This window comes from Lolium rigidum, chromosome 7 (assembly GCF_022539505.1).
Source record: "Lolium rigidum isolate FL_2022 chromosome 7, APGP_CSIRO_Lrig_0.1, whole genome shotgun sequence".
In the NCBI taxonomy this organism is placed as follows: domain Eukaryota; kingdom Viridiplantae; phylum Streptophyta; class Magnoliopsida; order Poales; family Poaceae; genus Lolium; species Lolium rigidum.
Genome location: NC_061514.1, coordinates 16,675,036 through 16,692,551, shown reverse-complemented (window position 1 = coordinate 16,692,551; position 17,516 = coordinate 16,675,036).

Here is a 17,516-nt window from a genome sequence, read left to right as displayed (position 1 = left end):
CACGTTGAAGGTTGATGGCGGCGGAGTGTAGTGCGGCGCAACACCGGGGATTCGGCGCCAACGTGGAACCTGCACAACACAATCACAGAACTTTGCCCCAACGTAACGGTGAGGTTGTCAATCTCACCGACTTGCTTTGTAAACAAAGGATTAGATGTATAGTGTGGATGATGATGTTTGTTTGCGAAGAACGGTAAAGAACAATTGCGGTAGATTGTATTTCAGATGTAAAGAATAGGACCGGGGTCCACGAGTTCACTAGTGGTGTCTCTCCCATAAGATAGACGAGATGTTGGGTGAACAAATTACGAGTTGGGCAATTGACAAATAAAGAAGGCATAACAATGCACATACATATATCATGATGAGTACTATGAGATTTAATCGGGGCATTACGACAAAGTACATGAGACCGCTATCCGGCATGCATCTATGCCTAAAAGTCCACCTTCGAGGTTATCATCCGAACCCCCTCCGGTATTAAGTTGCAAACAACAGGACAATTGCATTAAGTATGGTGCGTAATGTAATCAACACAAATATCCTTAGACAAAGCATCGATGTTTTATCCCTAGTGGCAACAGCACATCCACAACCTTAGAACTTTCTGTCACTGTCCCAGATTTAATGGAGGCATGAACCCACTATCGAGCATAAATACTCCCTCTTGGAGTCACAAGTATCAACTTGGCAGAGCCTCTACTAGCAACGGAGAGCATGCAAGAGCATAAACAACATATATGATAGATTGATAATCAACTTGACATAGTATTCAATATTCATCGGATCCCAACAAACACAACATGTAGGCATTACAAATAGATGATCTTGATCATGATAGGCAGCTCACAAGATCTAACATGATAGCACAATGAGGAGAAGACAACCATCCCAGCTACTTGCATGGACCCATAGCATCACCGGGAAGTGGGTCTTCAAGCACAAGTTCCATCCGGACAGTACTCTCGACCGTCACAAGGCGTGGTGGGTGGTTCGTGGCTTTCGCCAGCGTGCCGGCGTCGACTTCACCGACACCTTCGCCCCGGTTGTCAATCCCGGGACGATCCGCACCGTCCTTCAGCTCGCGGTCTCCCGTGCGTGGCCCGTGCACCAGATGGACGTCTCCAACGCCTTCCTTCACGGCCATCTCGAGGAGCAGGTCTTCTGCCAGCAGCCCACGGGTTTCATCGATAGCGCCCACCCCGACCATGTGTGTCTGCTCTCGCGCTCGTTATACGGGCTCAAGCAGGCCCCACGCGCCTGGTACCAGCGCATCGCAGCGTTTCTTCACCAACTCGGCTTCCGCTCCACCCGCTCCGATGCCTCGTTGTTTGTGTACAACAATGGCACCACCACCGCGTGCACTGCTGCTCTACGTCGACGACATCATCTTGACGGCTAGCTCGACGGACCTCCTGCGACAGATCACTGAGCGTCTTCGCGCTGAGTTTGCCCTCAAGGACTTGGGGCCCCTGCACTACTTCCTCGGCATCGAGGTCGTACGTCGCACCGATGGCTTCTTCCTTCATCAGCGCAAGTACGCCCACGAGCTCCTGGACCGCGCCGGTATGTTTAATTGCAAACCCGCGGCCACGCCTGTCGACACGAAGTCCAAGCTCTCCGCCACGGATGGTTCGTTGGCCACAGACGCGTCATTGTATCGCTCCATCGTCGGTGCCCTGCAGTACCTCACCTTGACCCGTCCCGAACTGCAGTACGCTGTCTAGCAGGTGTGCCTTCACATGCATGCTCCGCGGGATCCTCATTGGGCTGCGGTCAAGCGGATCCTCCGCTACATTCGTGGCACCATGGACTTCGGCCTCTCCCTCCATGCCTCCACCGCCACGGACATCGTCGCCTACTCGGACGCCGATTGGGCAGGCTGCCCCGACACGCGTCGCTCCACGTCTGGCTACTGCGTCTACTTCGGACCTTCGCTCATCTCCTGGTCGTCTAAGCGACAACCCACGGTCTCTCGCTCCAGCGCCGAAGCGGAGTACCGGGCTGTTGCTAACACGGTTGCCGAGGTCTCTTGGCTGCGGCAACTCCTCGTTGAGCTCTCATGTCCTGTTGCCAAAGCCACCGTGGTCTATTGCGACAACGTCTCCGCCGTCTACCTCTCCGCCAACCCGGTCCACCATCGCCGCACCAAGCATATTGAGCTGGACATCCACGTTCGGGAACAGGTGGCCCTTGGACACATTCGAGTACTTCATGTGCCCACCTCCCAACAATTTGCGGATATCATGACCAAGGGTCTTCCTACGGCATCATTTGAGGAGTTCCGGTCCAGTCTATGCGTTCGACCAGGCGACGCTTCGACTGCGGGGGGTGTTGAGATACATATCCTTGCATATCCGGATGTGTATCTTCTGTAGTTATGTATAGCGATACATATCTTTGTATTTATTATTGGACCCGTCTCCTTCCTTGTATAGTCGAGGACGTGGCCTATATATGTAACGCCATATGCACCAAATCAATACATTGTGAGTTGCATCCCTTTCTACATGGCGAAACGGGACGCGCAAGTCATCTATCCACGGATCTTGCTCTCAAAAAAAAAAAAAATCTATCCACGGATCGGACTCCATCCGGAGTCCGGATCGTTCGGATTATGGAGTACATTGCAAAGTGTAGTAAGCTCGGCGGTCATGCTCGTTTGCTGGAACTTTCATCAGCCTCTTCCCTTCCCTAAGGCCTCGTTCGGCATACCGGATTTGAGAGGGTTTCTTGTGTAAATTTTCAGATTTGTTCTGTGTAACACCATGAAACACCTCACTAATTGTTCGGTAGACCGGTTTTGCAAGGGTCAACCCCATCAATACTCCCAGTGTACGACGAAATAATTATTGTGTCCACAAAGATTAGAAACGCTCCGCATACCTCGCGTTTTGTTTGATTGCTAATTTTCTGGTTGCTCAGACGGATCTGCAGCAGATTCGAGTGTATTTTCTGGTAGCTCGGGATTAAATCCCGCCGTGTTACACGCACCTACTCCACCTGTACTCCCACGGATCAGCAAATGGTTCAACTGAAAACACCTCGAACACAAAAAAAAACCCGGCCAATCCACACCGCCTCATCCAAGACACTTGAGATAAAACACGCTGATCCACGGCTGCGGAACAAGGCCTAAGTGATAACCGCGAGGATTAGAGTCGAAGGCTGTGCTTGGATCTCGGTGGTCCGTGCAAAGAGTTCAGCGAATCTCATGACTTATATCATTTCCCTGTGTTTTGTCCTACTTTATTTTTGGCTTGCCGCTCTATGTTTTCACTCATTCTTAATCAATAAAAAAGGCACAACTCCTATAAGAATGGGCAATAGTAATTCCAGGAATTTGTTTCAGGGCATATTTTATCTATGCAAGAAGAATGGCAAGCACACAAAATATGAGCCATTGAGAAACACATAAAAATATCAGCGGTGGTTGATCACGGTGGCAAATTATGAGATGAAAAAGGACCTCAAGCTTGATTCATAGTAAATGAATGTTAACCGACACATCGGATAGAGAATTTGCTTGAACATATATTATCAAAGAAGAACTAACTAGTAGGTTATCACCAACGCCTATAAACACTCAATGATTCCTCTGTCTTTACGTATGCGAATGTCCGACAAATACGACCTCTTAAATCAGAAATCACCGTCTCTTTGTAGCAGGTGTTGTCATGGACCGCGGTGCACTCGGCTCTTTCGCCATTTTCACCATAGTAGTAGTAACTGGTGGGCTTATGCTTGTACATGAGCAGTTTATCGCCCCTATCCATGAGGACATAGTCGCCGTGAATGAAGTAGGGCTGCGCCATGTCTTTCCCGCGTCCGGACGAACACCCTAAGCGGTATAGATGGATCCAGGCCTGCTCGTTCCTCCTACCCTCTAAAACCCACACCTGTAGCAATCACAATTTGTAAGAAGACACGCCAATATGCATATCAAATTACTAGTGTACTAAGGGGGGCAGGGGAGATTTGCAGAGTATTACCTGGATGAGGCTATACCCATGAGACGGATCGCCGTGGGCAGGCGTTGCAACGCTGAGCCTGCGATTCACCTGAGTCAAATGGCGGACGGGTCTGGCCGGCATTGGCAACGGCTGCGTGCAGGTGACCCGCTCGGTGTCGAGGTCGAAGGACATGATCCTGTCCTCGGACCCCTCCGCGACCCAGTACGTGGCGCCGTCGACGCTGACAACGCCGGCATCCAGCCTGCACCTGGCATAGGTAGGCGTCGGGACCTCCCTCCAGGAGGCCTCCCCGAGGGTGAACACCTGGAGCGTGTCCTTGGTCTTGAAGAAGCAGGGGACGTGCACCACCTTGTACTGCCCCGTGGCGTGGTGGTACCCGAAGCTGTAGGCCTGGTGCCAGCTCCTGCCGGTGCGGCGCGTGTTGTGGCGCCGGAAGAGGCCGTCGCGGGGCGTGGGCGGGAGCGCAAGGACGTCGCCGGTGGCGGGGTTGGCGAGGGTGATGGCGCCGCCGGGCTTGTTGTCGTCGCAGAGGCAGAACACGCCGTTGCAGACGCCGACCACCTCCGTGTGCTCGTTGTAGCGGCCGCCGAGATGCAGCTCTCTCGGCACGCAGGTGTGGGAGGAGTAGGACTCTTGGTCTAGGTCTAGGTCGTCGACGTCGAGGACGTAGGCGGAGTCCCTGGTGACGACGAGGGGCGCGGTGTGGCGGCGCTCCTTCATCTCCGTGGTGTGCTGGTGGACGAGGTCGCGCCAGGCACGGCAGACCAGGCGCAGACGCCGGCGCGAGGTCCAGGGGAGGCGCTGCAGGATCTCCAGCACCAGCTCCGCCGGGATGTCCATCGATCGCAGCGGCCTTAGCCTTGGCTTGCCGACGAGGGCTGGATTCGTTCGTATTCTCCCCGCACGGTTGCTTTTTGGTGTGATGAAACGGGACGCGCAAGTCACCTGTCCACGGATCGGACTAGAGTTCGATGGCAAGAGTTTGGTCTGGTAGACTGCCTGCCAATACTAGTATAATCATCTTTTCTAGACAAAGCAAATATATTTCTATAGTGAAGAATATATATACTAATTATATTTAGCTTTTGCAATAATGTAGTGCCCTAATGATAATACATATGCACACAATAAAAAAAAAGAAGAAGAATTATACCAAAAAATATTGATCTATTCGTGGTAACAGCGGACCAAACACCACAAAGACAGCACCAAATATCCATCTTCTCCATAACGACGCTTGCTTTCAGGAAGAGAACAATGCAGAAACGCCGGCATCGTCCTGATCATCGATCATAGATTTTTACTTAAAATTCACGCTCACAAAACAATGTCTTCAACAAGGATTGCCATGCACAACGAATTAAGGTCATACTTTTGCTTTTAATCTTGCAATTTTAGACTCTAAATTTCTCATGTGTCATCGGCCCCACCCCACTTGCCGATGCCGCTGCTCCAACTCACGGGTCACCAAGCCAAACCCTCATCGCCACTAGGACTTGAACCATCATTACTAGTCCTTAGATTTTCGGCTTCCATGCATACTATTCCCCGCGACTAACTTCACCATGGGACTAAATACATATCCCACGATGGCAACAGATAGCGAATCTTGGCATCGCTCCCTCTGAAAAGAAACGGTCAGAAAGAACATGGTTGCGTGTGATTGAGCTCCATCCTATCCGGCAATCTCCAGACATGTCGTCCATTGGAGTTCGACCGATGGAGCCTTTTGAAACCCGACACTCCGGTCAGATCAATAAAGACATGCATCAAGCATCATGGCGTGAGAGGGATCCTAGGACTAAACCCCCTTTATTCGAAGCTAGGCGGACAATCCCCACACCACCGTCCGTCTTCGGCCGCCAGACCCACCGGAACTATCATCATTTTTTTGCTCGATCGATTCCAAGGCCGTGGATGACGAATCCTTTCTTTCCTCACTCGAATCAATAACAAGCTACCCGACGTCTCCGACCGTGCTTTTCGAATTGGGGTGACATTTCTTTTAGTTTTTCAAATTGAGGAACTTTTTTTACAGTAATCCAACCTTTATTTAAGCTATGTCCATTCATGTCCAACAAGTCCTAGCATATACTTACAATATTAGGCGGCGCCACAACCTTTTTATTTTTATTTTTTAGGGGCTCGCTATTGGTCTCAGCTGAGATCTAATTAGATTTCGCAAATTCTATCTCATAGTCGACTTCCTTTTGGTCGTACACCAAGGTCGCGCGTCCGCGCCGTTGGATCAGATCGGACGATCGCGCGTCATCCCGCGCGGGGTCACCACCTGGTCGTAACGTCCGACCGCTTTTTGGTGCGTGTAGTAATTTTCCAGGCGGTTCAAATTTCGGGACTCGTGCGGTCGTCGTCATCCATTTCGCCCTTCGCCCAAATCTCTCCCGGAGCTTCGCCAAATCGCCGGCCAAATCGCCGCCGCTCCCCCGTGATTCTCGCTGTAGAGTAGAAGATCCTGGCCGCGGCGGGTGTACACCATGTCGGCTGGCGGCTGATTCATCGTCGGAGCTCCATTTTCGTCCGCTCGGCGGGGGGAAGGTTTGCGTCGTCTCGCGCTGGTCACATCCCTGCATCGCTCGTCGACGGTGAGGTCTGGTTTGCGCGCTCTCCTCCCTCGACTGCAGCACCGCATCTGTTTTTGCTCTCTGTGGTTACATCCTTCGCATGTTCTGGCAGGGATTCGGGGATTTTTCAGCTTTTCTATGTTTGCTGCTACATCTACTTTTGCGCCCGACCTATTCCTGGTAAGTGATGTCGATTTTCGTTGAGCATATATTAGGATCTGTTGAAGCATTCACGGATCTAAGTTATTTTTCGAGGATCTCCCCTCCGCAACTGCTGATTTTAGTTGTAGCAACATATACATGGTCAAGCTCATAGCTGATGTTTGTGGATCCTTTTTTTATGCAAACAGGTGTCTATCTGAGCTATTTATGTTGATGCTGCTTGTGCCCCTAGTCAGATTTGCACATATCCGTGGTTTCGGTACATGCTTATCACTATGCTCATAGCTGATGTTTGTTTTATACAGTGTTACATTCTAATGGTATGCTCTTCCTATCTAGTGGTTACATGCACCCATGGTTTTGCATGCAGTGTGCTATGTATGTGGGAATGAAAATGTAACAGTGTCCCCTGTTTTTCATTTTTTAGATTGTGCATCTGCAAAATCAAATGCTAAGTCTAGTTTAGTCCCTGCAAAAATTAATGGTTATCAGTTGTTCAGATGTCACAAAGCATGTAGCACATGGTCCACAAACCATGTAACTAGGTCACACAAACCATGATATAGTATCTGCATTACTGCATGTCACATGATAGCTATACCTGGGGCATGTAACTGAACATGATATGTTTGTGTTCATTACCAGCAGCTGTAGCTGTGTAAGTGCTTGTAACATATTTTGCTAGATGTAGCAAGGGGAAAGGGATTTTTTCTTTTTTTGCTAGGTGCATGTAACTGAATCTGGTCAGTATATTACCTCCAGACCTCGACGTAGTATGTTACATGAGATATCTATACTTAATTTTTTTCTGGCTGCTTTAGTGGCATGTAAGGTAACTATAGATTTACTCATCTTACATGCAGTGTTTATAGCATCACGTCGACCTTGTTTAAAATTTATAGCTCCCACTCTCTACCATCCTTTTTTCTACGATTGAGTTTTTTGGTGAATGTAACATCATAATGTGTAGGACACAAAATGGAACATGCAGCTTACATATATGCTATATGCAATAAGAGATTTGAGCTAGCTTTTTTTCCTTCTGTATATTCAGATTAGTTGTTTTTTGTTTTCACAGTAAAACTAACTAATGTTCTTAGACAGAAAATATAACTATGGACAACAACGAAGAATCTAGGAACCCCATGGTTTCTCGTTTAGTTATGGATTACCTTAGTCTGCAGCCTGGCCCAGTAATTGGTGTCCTCTTGGTTTGTGTCCGTTTCTCTTCATCACCTGAGGCAATTTTCCATGCACTCCACACAGTCAGAGCTTTGACTTCTGCTCCTATCAATTATGTCGTAAACAGCACACGCATGCTCAACTGATTGTTAGGTGCACAAACCCAGTTGATGCACTAAACCTAAATTACACAAGGGGCACCTTCAAGTTTAATGACACGTTGATCAAATGCATCAACCTCGAAACCATCAGCATGTTACCTTATGATGAAGACGATGTTTACTCATGCACTGTTGAGCATTTCCTTGCATGCCATGAAGGCAATTCTATTATGCACTACCCTAGAGGGTTCGGGACTCCAATCGAAGACATGGAGTTGCATTACTACCCCACGTTGTCCGCCACCACAATGGACATCCTTGGTGTACAAGAAGGCCCTTCAGATTCTCTGCTCAGAGTGGAAATCAAGTATTTCGGACGCCCTAGGGATTTCCTGTATGCCATACGAGTTGCCAACCTCCCAAACCACAAGTTTGCTGTTGACCAAGATGGAACAATGTACATGAAGTACAGGACCACATTTGAAGCTCATTACACATCTATCCATCACTTCTACGTGGGTGGACACATGATGATCAAGTTCTATCGAGTAGCATATGTCAACAAAAGGATTGCTGCCCTTGACGCGTCTTTCATGCCAATATATTTCAGGGCTTCAATTGATGATGCATGGGAACGTGTTGTCTAGTGCATCTAGGGGAGGAAATACCATCAGGCTGCACCGGGGGGGAGAGGCTTCAAGTGATTGTTTTTTTTTGGAATTTCATAACTAGATTTTTGGGAGGATGTTCCCAAATCTTGTTTGTCATATTCCCCCTGTGTTTTTTTTACCTATGCTGCAATGTACTTCTGAACATGGAAATGTAATAAGTACTTTTTATTATGTCGAACCTTCATTCTCATTTTCTATTAGTTCCTATGAACGACATTTATGGTCTGTAATTTTTTTATATATGTGTGGATTGTTCGTTTCTTTTTAGAGAGAGTCTATAACTCTTTTTCTGTAATGTATTCCATCTCAATTTCTATTACTCTGAAATTTTAAGGGTTCACTTTTCTGGGGAAATGTCTTATGCAGGTTACATTTTTCTAATAAATTGTAACTTTTTTTATGCAGATTTTTTGTTACAGGTACAATGACAAGATCTAGTAGTAACAAGAAAAACAAGTCTGTCAGAAGATATTCAAAGTACAACCAGATGCGTCATAAGCTTACACTGAAGCGTTCGATGTCACCATCAAGCAAGAGGAAAATGTGCCAGAAGCTAGACCAGCCATTCAATTTGTGAAACAAGAATCTCTAGGGGCTGGTAATGAACAGCACCAAGATAATATGGTTAGCCTCTTTATAACATCCTAGTCTACTGCCTTTTTTGCTCTTTTTCATTTGTATTCTGTAACTGTCATAGTGAAAAATACATCCTCTGATTTTTTTCAACTACTTTTTTGCTTTGTTCTGTAGACAAAAAGTAAGAAATTGTTTCAGAGAGCTTCACCTATGAGGATGGTCAGGATATACCCAAACATTACAGAGGAACAACAGCTGTTGATAAGGAACAATGACTATGGCGGTCTCCTGGATATTAAGTGTTCTAAGTTGCATCCCGATCTGTGCCAGTTTCTAATGGAAAGCTTTGATCCAGCGTCTTGCACATTAGTGTTCCCGGGACGTGGCGCAATACCAGTGACAGAAGAGTCTGTTCAACAAGTTATCGGTGTTCCATTTGGAGATATTGATGTCATTTTTGCTCGAGATCGAGAGGCAACTGCTTTCATGAAGGAGCAACTATCACTTACTGGGAGGAAACAGCCGACCCTTACCTCATTAGAAACAAAGCTTACTGCAATGAGACCTGCTAACAGCAAATTTCTGAGGCTTTTCATAACTTTTGCAATGTGCTCTGTTCTGGCTCCAACAACTGGAATCCGCGTCAGCCCTAGAGTATATCCTTCATTGATAAATATTAAAGAAGCAAAACGGCTCAACATGTGCAAGTTTGTTATAATGATCCTTTGTAAATCATTGAGTGTAGATGCAGACAAGGAACACGTCAGTCCATGCATGTTGTACCTCATGGTACCTCTTCCTTCTCCAATTTATTCATATGTTTTTGAAATCTAACTTTTACCCATGCATCGTCTCTTCTCAACATGATTCTACAAAGGAAACGCTTTTACTTACATCCATGGTCATCTTTTTCTTCTCTTTTTTTATGACAGGTAAAATATCTTGACTCATTACAGTTGCGAGATTTGGATGTAAACCCTGAAGGTACTAGAGTGTCAGTATGGACAAATTAAATGGTTAGAAAAGCTATAAAGCAAGACACTAAAGAAAATGGCTCATTCGGTGCATTACCGGTGAGTTTTTCCCTCTTCATTTAGGTGCTTTTGGTGTTTTTTTTTTCATAAACTCCATTACTCTGACATGTTACATTGCATTTCACACTCATGTCTTTTTAAGAAACAACCTTATTATATCCTTATGTTTTTTCTCGATATGATTGCAGCTAAAGCAAGAATTCTCAGAAGTACAAGATGCATCGGATGACAGGACAATAACAGATGGAAGTGATAATGAAAATGTGAATGTTGCATCCGATCCAGAGATGAATGAAAGCTGTGGTAATGATGGTTGCATGTCGGAGTCTGAAGTTGCAAAAAGCATAACAAGTGGCCCATCTGATGCACCAGCACAGCGGTATGAAAACAACAATACTGCTAATGACAATGGACAATCAGAAGAAGATGAATATGTTCAGATGTCACAAAGCATTCTATTCTCAGACCCTCGCAAAATAACCAAGTTCATCGAAAAGAATGCTCCACAAAACGTTACACAGGAAGTAAGTCGTGCAATCGTTTTTTTATACTTGCACATTTAAATGCTGACCACTATCATTACATCCTTTTTGAAAAATTTATATAAAACACCATTTTCTATGAACAACAATTTTAAATTTCTTCTTCTACAGTACATCTCATTTCTTTCCAATTATCTTCTTTTGTAGGACAAAAGGAGATTTACTGAAGCAGTTGAGTATGCGTGCCATGGTTTTGAAGCTTCCTTGCAGATGCTAGTCAGGAACCTAGCCACGAGCCGAAGTGACCCAACGACATCAAGGAACCACAATTCTATGCCAGAGAAATCAATATTACCCAGTCCAAAAAAAAAGCAAGAGAGCTCCTCCAAGGAAACCAAAGGTACACAAAGACACAGAGTTGCAAGGTCCTAAACATGAGGATGTTGGTACGATTCATTCTCAAGTGGAAACCAAGGATTCAAGTAAAATAACGGCAGATGTAACTAAAGCAAGACCAAGCAATACTACCAGTAAAGAGAATGTACAAGGAGAATCAAAGTTGGATGGTAACACGCATGCCGCCCAACATCCTTCAGTTGGCGCAGTCATAGCAATTCGAGAGTCAGAGAAGAAAGAGTCTGATCCTGCTCCCGCAAGCTCTGATGCCAAAACCAAAAAGCTTGTCAGTGAACATGCGAGTTTGGAAAAAGAAGATGAAGCTTCAGTTGATGCGAAGAATCTTCAAAAGGATGAGGAGCATGTAGTTATAGTGACACAGAAATATCAGCACAACGAGAATGCGAGTGTTGCCCATAGAGGACCGAGCACACCACGAAACATGCTCTTCCCATCGCAAAAAGTGCTGCCACATTCGATAATCAGCTCAGTGATCATGGAAAACTTGAAGAACAAGCTGAAGTTACAGTAGTGGAGCAGGAATGTGGAAATGTTATTCCACTCATTGGTGGCAAAGGAAATAAAGTTCTTGAAGATGCAGAGGTTACATTGGCAGATACTGATAATGTCACAACCAACACCCTCAAGTTTACTCACATTGACAGTACGAAAACTGAACACATAGTGGCTTTGATGAGGGATCTGAAGAGGAAAAGATGTAACAGAGCAGAGGATGATGTTGACCAACATGAAATCAATGAAGAAGAAGTTAAACCAGAAACTACATGCATCAGTTTTGCTGCCATCGATCGCAACGCAAACATGACTTCATCACAGAAGGAACATGTGGTACAGACACCAAACAAGTTAGCAGATGACAGCACTTGCAGTGAAGAATCAGAATACAAACTAGAAGAAAATAGGAGGAAGGAGTTCTTGAAGTATGTTGGCACCGAGATACACAAACAGCCTGAATTTCCTTTGTTCGAAGAACCTGAGTTCGTCGATAGGTTTCAGTTAATGAAGAACATACCACAAATGGAACCTTCAATGGTTGGGCTGGAAACTGTGCATGATGCTATTCTGAGGCCTGAGTGCCAACAAATTCTTGCTCAAATGGAGCCTAAATTTGATAGCCCGCGCCAAAACAATGGGTATTCCAACTGGACCAGACAGTATTCCAACTCAAAGATAAAGATCATGGACTGGCCTATAGAGATAATTGATAGCCCGCGCCAAAACAATGGGTAAGCTTCATAATACTTTTCAATTCAAACGTATAACGCATTTTTTATATTTTTTGGAACAATGTAACTTCATTTCTATCGTAGGTTTTTCATTTCTGCTGTTTCTAATAGTCCGATCGAACACATTATATTTTTCATCTCCCATGTATGACTGTGGTTTTTTCACACTCGAAGAATCTTGAAGCATGCCCAAGCGGGACCCCGACAACGTACTCACGAGAAAGACATTTCAAACATTAGGAAGTTGTACACAGATAAATGGTTACGTTTCACGAAGAAAGCAAATTGGCAGTAATTTGTCTAGCAAATGTGGTCAAGTGGTAATTCATATCTCTAACCATGCTCTTTTTTCCTTTTTTACTGTTACCTATGTATCAATACTGACTTTGCATAGTTACTTTATTTTTACTCTATCGAAAAGAATTCATCAAATGCAATAAAGTATAAGTTGACAATCATAAGATACATTTTTTCGCATCAGAAAACATACTGTCTCAAAAATCATTTAAATATTCGCAAAAAGGTCTCGTACAAATTTGTTCGACAAGCTAACATGAGGCCTGTAATGTAACACATATTTTTTAAATCAAACACAATGTCCTTCACTTCTTATATATGTTTCTTCTTTTTTTCAAATCAATGAAAATGGCCCAACAAACTGTACTTCTCTGGGTTTGCTAGTCGCACCTCGCACGTACGAGCATCGTGACCTGGTTGCTTGGACACACCACAAAGACCTTGTTTTGGTTTACGTCAGACTCGTAGACCACCTTTCTTTCTTTTTGAACACTGGCGCCCTTTTGTCGCTGACATTGGTGGGTTCCTAGCTTTCCGATTCTCCACGAGTAGCAGCATCTTCTTCCATAGGTACACTTTCTTGTGAATCATTAGCGAGGGTGGTGTTCACTGGATGCTTGGCGCTCTTCCTTTTTTGAGTGCATCAGCATTAGCCTTTTTCAAATCTGCCATCTCTTTCTCCATTGCTCTCATGTGCCGTTCAGCTATTTCATTAGTTTTCTCTGAGGCCGCTAAACCAACAGCAAGCTTAGCAAAATCACTGCAGAGGTTACCATATCTAAGCAATCTCATATCTTTTCTAGATAGTTTCTGCCCAACAGGTTTTTCTTGCCTCTCATCCCGCGGTGCAACTATGTCGGGAGGGGGTAGACACCACCTGGGTAGGATGTAGTGCTCTGGGTATTTTGTAACCATCCCTACATGTGACATAACTTTCATTGCATGGCAGCACAGGATACCATCCCTGTTAATTTTGCAACATTCACAATTGTAGATTCCATTAGCTACATCAGCATCGACACGATAACTCCTCCTACCGTACCCGCGCACGGATCCTTGTATGGGGAAAACCTCATGAATGCTCCCTTGTTCAGTAACACCAATGTCATGAACATTGTAGGATGTAATCTTGCGAAGCTCAAGCTGAAAGCGGTTGTAGATGGGCATGGTGTATGTCTGAAGGATCTGCTTCTCCATAGGAAAGTCCCCCCAAAGCCTAACTGTCTTCTCATCACCATCAAACTCATGAGCATCTTCGATTACATCAATTCTTTCCTACGGTTTCATGTACTTGCTTGAAGAAACGAACAAGGCTATCATGTGGATGAACATACTGCTTAAGAACAGCATTAAACCCTTCACTTCTAGATGTAGTTTGAAGGAATGGGAAAAATCGGTGGCGGAAATATGCTGGCACAAAACACTCACGCAAATCATAGAGGTCAAGAAAATGTGTGTTATCCGCAACCCCATGTGTTTCCACCATAGTTGCCCACCGCTGTTCAAACTCTTCCGGTGTCATGCTGTAGTCAATCACATCATTGAACTATAAACGCAAATCTTCTCTCTGAGCAACAAAAGTACCAAGTTTTTCCTGTACTTTTTGCATTATATGCCATCTGCGAGAACCTCGTGTATGATGCCAATAAACACAATGAGGATAGCATTTCTGATAGCTGCATCTTGATCAGTAATGATGTTCAATGGATGTAGTCCATCCATTGCCTCTAAAAACCGCTCAGACAACCACACAAAATTCACAGAAGATTCATTCCTCACAAAACCACAACCAAGCTGGATGGATTGACCATATCTATTTATTCCAGTGAAAGGAGCACACGGCATGCTGTACTGGTTTGTCATGAATGTTGTATCAAAAGAAATACAATCATTATACAGGGGGTAGACATCTCTTGCTTTGCTATCCACCCAGAACAGGTTCTCCACTTTATTTTCTGCATCTAGCTTGAACTTGTAGAAAAATCTGGGATCATCTTTCTTGATTTCTTCAAAGTACTCTAGCAGCTCTGGGATATCTTTAATCCTGTCATAGTTCCCTAGTTTTGCAGTGTAGTTACTAACTGTTTTGCTGTTGTATGGGACATTCCGCTTGCTCCCATATAGCTCCCCCATGATTTCCATGATTCTTCCCGAAGTAAGGTTGACTTCATGCAACAAGTCAATGAACTTTTTCTCTTCGCGGGGATCTTGTTGTGGGATCTCAAGTACTTCTTCAGCGCAAACTTGTCAATCACCTCATGTGTATGCACCTCAACAAACTGAGTAACTTTCCATCTAGCACCATCACGTTTTACTCAAAGCTTTGCTTTGCAGTCTGTCAGCACAGTTAGCTTACGATTCCTCTGCTTAACTGGGACTGCTTCTTCTTCTCTAGGCTTCCTAGATTTGTTGCAGACATAAACAAATTTATCTAGCTCACCATCTTTAGCACATCTCCTAGATGATTCTATCTTCACTAAAAAACCAACGTGGTGAGCATATCTGTTGTAGTGCTGCAAAGCTAGTTCAGGTGTGTCAAACATCTGTTATCACCAGAATTTGACCGGATCAGAGGTGGGCCGTGATCAAGATGGGCTTAAAGAATATATATAGAAGAAATACGTGAATCGGCCTTACATGCAAAGTTTGGGCTAGTTTGCCCATGTATCTGTACCATAGTAGGATACGTGTCGGTTAGTAGTTAGAGTTTTACCCGTGCACGGTTAGGTGCACGCTTGAATTAGAAAGTCCCCTGGACTATAAATATGTATCTAGGGTTTATGGAATAAACAACAACCAACGTTCAACACAATCAATCTCGGCGCATCGCCAACTCCTTCGTCTCGAGGGTTTCTCCCGGTAAGCACCATGCTGCCTAGATCGCATCTTGCGATCTAGGCGGCACTAGCTTACCTACGTTGTTCATGCGTTGCTCGTCTTGAAGCCTTTTTGATGGCGAGCAACGTAGTTATCTTAGATGTGTTAGGGTTAGCATTGTTCTTCGTATCATATGTTGTCGTAGTGCAACCCTTATGCATCTAGCCGCCCTTACACCTATCTCAGGTGTAGGGGCGGCACCCCGCTTGATCATTGTTTAGTAGATCCGATCCGTTACGGTTGCTCCTTGTCCTGCAAGGATTAGTTTAATATCCGCAATAGTTAGGCCTTACAAAGGGTTGGAGGATCCGGCGGCGTGTAGGGTGTAGTTTGCTAGCCCTAGACAGGATGTTCCGGGGATCAACCTCGTGTTGGTTTTTAGGCCGTGTCTAGGATCGGCTTACGATCACCGTACGCGAGCGCGAGGCCCAATCGTGAGTAGGATGATCCGATTATGCGGTGAAAACCCTAAATCGTCGTAGATCGCATTAGCTTTATCTTGATCAAGCAGGACCACCATATATTCGGACACCTTGTACGAATCATGGGTGGATCGGCTCTTTGAGCCGATTCACGGGATAACTTCGAGAGCCGATCGAGGCTCGTATTTAACGTTTACGTGTATGCCACTGCGAGGAAACTAAGCGAGGCATCATCCAACACCTTCACGGCCGGGTATAGGTCAGGTGGCACGCCCTTGCGACGGCATCGGACGTGTGACCGGAAGGCTTTGCGGGCCGTCGCTGCGAGGGCCGGGGCCGGCCGCAGCCCTAGTTGTTCCCGGCTCTACGGTGTTGCCGGTCGCTGCCCGCCGGTGGGTTTCCGACCGCAACACATTCGGCACGCCCGGTGGGACAATCTTCGACATCCACCGCATCGCCATCTACATCCGAGATGGCGGAAAGCACTCCGGTCAAGTACGAGGATCCGCCGACGAGCTCAAGAAGAAGCATGACGAAATCAAGGCGGTCCTCGAAGCCCACCTCATCGGCTCTTTCCACAGAACCCGCTCCCACGGCGTCAGGTGGAAGGGGTTCTCACCTGAAGGCGCACTCGATGGAGTGGACCTGTCCGCCCCGTCCGAAGAACGCACCAGGTCGCTGCGTCAGGAGATTAACTACATGGTGGCTCATTCGCTGCACCACCACTCTGAGAGCCTGGTGAACACTTTGGAGTGTGTCGCTCTGCGCGTGATCCAGGAAATCAAGAGCCATCGGTATTCTCCGTCGGGACCAGCTCTGGGGACTTACAAAGGAGAGATGCCACTCCAGTCCCATCCACCGCTGCCGTTCGCGTTGGCGGCACCGAAGTGCCGAACGCATCGTCATACGTCGTCTACAAGATTGGGGGTGATCCTAGTGACTACCAATTCCTACCCGAGGCGCCCAAGGAGATCCCGCACGGATACACGTGCGCATACGTACCGAGCTGCGATGCACTGGGCACTCTCGAAACAGGCTGCAACGGCGGGGGCCTGCGGAACGAGCGGGGAGGGACGTCGGGAGCGGATCTTGAGAAGCAAACGTGGTTAGCCAAGTACGCCACTCCGACAAACCTCCGGAGCTCAGCTCCTGCGGTTGGCTCGAGAGCTGGAAAAGCAAGCATGGCTGGCTAAGTATGCCACCCCGGCGAATCTTCGGGGTTCGACACCTTCAGCCATCACCGCGGATCAGATTTGTACAATTCGAAAGATCAGTTCGGCATGATGCCGAAAAGGAAGACGTTCGGCTATACCAAGCCGTCCCCAACGAGTACGAATTGATCCCGCTACCACCCAAATATCGGCTCCCTGACTTTACAAAGTTTAGTGGATCAGATGGTTCCAGCTCCATCGAGCATGTGAGCCGATATTTGGCATAGCTGGGCACGATCTCAGCATCGGACGAGCTGCGTGTGAGGTTCTTCGCACGAGTCCCTCACGGGATCGGCTTTCGG